Below are 5,234 nucleotides of genomic sequence, written 5' to 3' on the forward strand. Positions count from 1 at the left end.
ACCTCTTCCCTCCTTCACCCTTTCTTCATTGACTATGGCTTCACTTATTCTCCCTCTTAGTCCTGTTTTATACTATTGTAGTAAGTTCTCACAAGGCCTACTTGTGAGTTCTAGTTTGATACACATTAGTTCATTGAATGAGTAAAATGTATAAACAAAACAAGGTAGAGGATAGAGAACGCACAGTGTTGAGAATACAGTTTTAAAGACTTATTTACTAGCTAAGTGATTTTGACAAATTTTGTTCCAACCACTCAGAATCATATTTTCCTCCTCTATCAAATGAAGGTATTAATATATGTCTTAGTTAGGGTTTCATTGCTGTGAAGAGATGCCATAACCACAGCAATTCTTACAAAGGAAAACATTTAACTGGGGCTGGCTGACAGGTTCAGAGATTTAGTCCATTATCATCATGACAGGACATGGTAGCACACAGGCAGACATGGTGCTAGAGTGGTAGCAGAGAGTCCTTCATCTGGATAGGCGGATGTAAGCACCCTCACTTACTTACCTGACCAAGGTCACCTGATATGGCCACAAATAATAAAACCAGGTTTGGACTGGAGGGGCCACAGCAAGACTGAGGCTGTGACCATTTTACTGAGAGAAATCAGACTTTTTATACCTTTATCAGAAACAAATTACAATGGCATTTGACAGTATCAATACAGCTGTAATTGCCAGGATACAATGATGTTTGCAAGCCATACAAGGTACATGAGATAATGTCTAAGAACCAATTGTCCTGTCAACTTTCCATACTTCCTTGACTCCTAAGGAAACATGTAGAGAAACACAAAGCAGTGTGAACACTTCACTGCCCAAGGGAGTGTGTTGGTCTCTCATGAACTGGAAGGCATGTTGTGCCCCAGAAGCCACAGACTCTAACCTGAAAAACCTAAGACACATACATCTCAAGGCAGCTAGATCAGGCCAACTCCATGGTCCCCTGCAGGCAGGCAGCAGGAAGAGAGAAACAATGGGTCTGTCTTGGGCATTCAAAACCTCAAAGCCCATCCTCAGTGATGTACTTCCTCCTACAGGGCCACACCTACTCCAACAAGGTCACCTCCTAATAATGCCATTCCCTGGTGACCAAGTATTCAAATCTATGAGCCTATGGGGGTCATTCCTATTCAAACCACCACACATCTTATTTCTGTACTGTTGTGAACATAAGAGAGATTCCTGTATAATGCCTGAAAAAAGTTGGTTTCAATAAATAATATATAAAAATCATCTGTTCTAAAAGGCAGTAAAGGTCAAATGGATAGCACAACTCTGGTCTTTGAGAACAGAGAAGTCACTGAAGCATGAATGTTTAGATAAGAGAAGAAGGAAAGAACCTAACGGGAAGGTTTTCGTGTGTGAGGCTCAGAGGTGGGACTTCTCATGGCATGTTCTAGACACAAGGAGTGTGTCCACTATGGTTGTTCCACTTATTCACTCATTCCCTTTTCACTCAGTTCCATATTCTTATTTTCTAAAGTGAAATCTTGTGTGTGGTCATGATTGGAAATAAGGATTAATTGGGGTGGCTCACCCACAGTTCAGTGTTTTTTTCCATTATCATCATGGTGGGAAGCATGCAGGCAGACATGGTGCTGGAGAAGTAGCTGAGAGTCCTATATCTTGCAGGCAACAGGAAGTTAACTGAGACACTGGGTGTTATCCTGAGCATAGGAGACCTCAAAACCCATCCTCACAGTGACACACTTCCTCCAACACGGCCACACTTATTCCAGCCAAACCACACCTCCTAATAGTGCTACTCCCTGTGAGATTATGGGGGCCAATTTCATTCAAATTACTACAACTGAAAGAATGATCATATCCTATAGTACAACACTGAAAGTTTTCCAGTAGAGAGTGTTTACTGCAACTGGGGAAAAATTTAAGTTCTTGCCAATATTGTGTTTTTCATTTTGACTTAAAATTCCTATGAATATTTTACTTTCTGTCAATTGAAAAGCACTGAGCTATTTTTGCTAGACGAGAAAAAGAAATGGCATGGCAGCCAAGTTCATAATATTTGGCAAAAGATGTTCAGGTCTTACTAAGTTCAGACTGCATGTTTAATACAGACCAGGCTGTGTGGTTTTCAGTAGATTATGTCTTGAATGCTACATAATCCCACAGGATTTCAAACATTCCCACGTACAAATTGCTTAATTCAATATGTCCTGTTAAAAAACTCAGTTCAAGGAAACACTTTGAAAATTTTTGTTCTCGTAGTGTCCCCATTACATACTAAGGATGTGGTTGGAGTCTCTCTCAACAAAATTCCTAATAACCCAACATGGTAGTTATTAAAGCCAGTCATTTATTCTATGGTACCAAAGCATGGAAGGATGCCATGAAGTATAAATGTAACCTAGGAAAAAGCTACATGGAGGCTTGCTAATGATTAATCTTCCACAAGACTCCTAAGAAGCTGGTCCAATGGCACATTCAGACTTTAGAAGATGGGATGTAGGGTCTTCTAGGTTTGACCGAGGAGTCAGAATGGTAGTTGGGGACAGTAGGTGCAGCACATGAAATAGAGATGGACAAAGTTGCCTGAAGAAGAATCTGAAAATTCAGAATAGTGAAATATTATTCTGAGCCAAGAGAGAAGGATGGGGAAAACTAGGGGACATGGGAAGCAAAAGAGGCCATTTGTACCAGAGTCTGGTTGAAGTCTCTTGCCAGCCCCAAATTAAGAACTCCATACGGTTTGCTGTAAAGGTTATCAACACGGAGACAACATCCCTTTTCATGGAGATATTTCTTTCTTTTTTTTTTTCATTTTTCTTTGTTAAGAAATTTTCTACTCACCCTACATACCACCCACAGATCCCATCTCCTCCCTCCTCGCACCCAAAGTCCTCCCTCCCAAGCCACCCCACATCCCCACATCCCCACATCCCCCAAATCAAGGTCTCCCATAGGGAGTCAGCAGAGCCTGGCACACTGAGCCTAGGCAGGTCCAAGCCCCTCCCCACTGCACCAAGGCACGGGGCTCTTAAAAGCTTGCCCAAGCACCAGGGATGGATCCCGATCCCCCTGTCTGGGTGCCCCCAAACAGTTCGCGTATCCAGAGGGCCTAGTCCAGTCCAATGGGGGCTTCACAGCCACTAGTCTACAGTTCATGGGCTTCCACCAGTGTGGCCGATCATCTCTGCACGTCTTCCCATCATGATTTCGACGTCCCCCGCCTGCAGAGTTCATTAATATTTTAACACTTATTTCAAATAAGAGTGTTGAAATATTAATGATCTCTGCTTAAAGCCTAAGCCTGACTACTTACTATGCCTTTTGACTTTTCTCAGCTATAAACCTATGGCATTCAAGGAACTCCACAAGAATGCTCATTTATCGCAAAAGAGTTTTTTAAAAAGTACCCCCCCTCTTCCGTGTATGGTTACTGCTGAGACACTGGGCTCTAACTGTCCTTCCTCTGAGCACCTTTCATCTGATCACTGTGTAAATCTATGTAAATTGCTTCCCGATAATGAACTCCAGCTCTGTTTCTTGTTGGCTTGTCCTGAAATCTTTTCTGTGAGAAAGTCAAGGGTTCCTGCTTTACTATTGGAAGCCTGTGAGAAGAACTCAGCAGGCTGCTGCAGGCAGAAGCGTGGAGCTGTGTGTCCAGCCTACACTCCACCCCTCAGCTGACAATTTCACAGCCCTTGCAAAAGTGAAGCTCTGCCGCTGGGGCGTGGGTGAACATAAGCCTACATCCAAGTCTGGTTAATGGGATGGATTGATTTTATTCATCTTGAGGCCTGTCTACAGGAGGAGGTCAGAGTGATATTAGGACCCTAAATTGGAATGGCAAGTGGGTTTCTTTTAGGGAGTCTTACCAAGTCTGAGAAAATGCTTTTTATTTTATATACATTCTCTTTATTGTTGGTAGAGAGAAGATCGTTCACTTTTCTTCCTCATTCATGGTGTCTTGATCTTCTTAGGTTTTTGAGGCTTGAGCTTAGGATAATAATGAGAATAACAAAATTAAAAAGTAGTTAATATAGATTATAAAAATGTGAGCAAGCAATGTCCCCCAAAGATCCTTTTAATTTAGTGGTCTACTTTATTTAAAATGAGCTATTTATTAGTAAGGAAATATACTATCTTCATAATTTTAAGATATAGTAACATACCCTGCCTTTGTAATTGGTTTTAAGATACAAATTTCTATAATCTATGACCATTCAAGGCAATTAGAGCTTTTAAACTTGTGAAAGCCTTTTTCATTATTTTAAATCAATCAGTAGTTAGATAACATAAATTAATTCTCCTATTGTACTATCATTCAGTGAAATTTTATTTCTTTAAGGAAGTGGAATTTAGCTATTGGTCTCATTTTAGTCTCAAGATCAAATATGTTTGTGCTATTACATCTCTTACCAATCCTACTCTTAGCGTGCATACAGCATTATTCCAACTGGGTATGGTAGCACAAACCTTTAATCCTAGAACTCGGGGAGGCAGAGGCACGTGGATATCTGTGAGTCTAAGGCAGCCTAGTCTACAAAGAGAGTTCCAGGACAGCCAGGGCTGTTACTCAGAGAAACCCTGTCTTGAAAACCATCCCCCTTCAAAAAGCCAGTCCTCCCAAAAAATCCCAAAAAATTATTCCGTCAAATAAACAGTACTGATAAAATACTAAGTTATTTTTACTTTGTCATCATTACCATTTTCATGTCCTTAAAGCATGTTCAAACTATTTTAAACTCTTGAACATTTATGCTAACACACTTCTTTTCAATGAGTAATTAATTCTCTTATTTAATGTACAGTTAAACTTCATTTCAGTAGTGGTCGAATACACTGATTATTATTATTATCATTTAGAAAGCAGGTATTTGAAAATTCAAAAATAATTTCATCTATGAATTTTCATCTTAGGGTATGGAATTGATAAGATATCCAGAGTTCGAAACAGTAGATTTCCTAATGCATCCCTTATATAACTAATGGTATTTTATTCATCCACAGACACTTATTTAATTTTTACTTTGTGTACTGATATGCCAACTGTGCTTTATACTAGAAATATAAAGATGTTATGATAATTTACTGTGGGATGGTCTGTATGTCAAATGTGTTGCTGATTGGTCAATAAATAAATCACTGATTGGCCATTGGCTAGGCAGGAAGTATAGGCGGGACAAGGAGGAGAATAGAGCTGGGAAGTGGAAGGCTGAGGGGAAGAGACTGCCAGCCGCCATCAGGACAAGGAAGATGTA

This window comes from Peromyscus californicus, unplaced genomic scaffold (assembly GCF_007827085.1).
Source record: "Peromyscus californicus insignis strain IS unplaced genomic scaffold, ASM782708v3 Scaffold_14__1_contigs__length_90479793_seg_2, whole genome shotgun sequence".
Classification (NCBI taxonomy): Eukaryota; Metazoa; Chordata; class Mammalia; order Rodentia; family Cricetidae; genus Peromyscus; species Peromyscus californicus.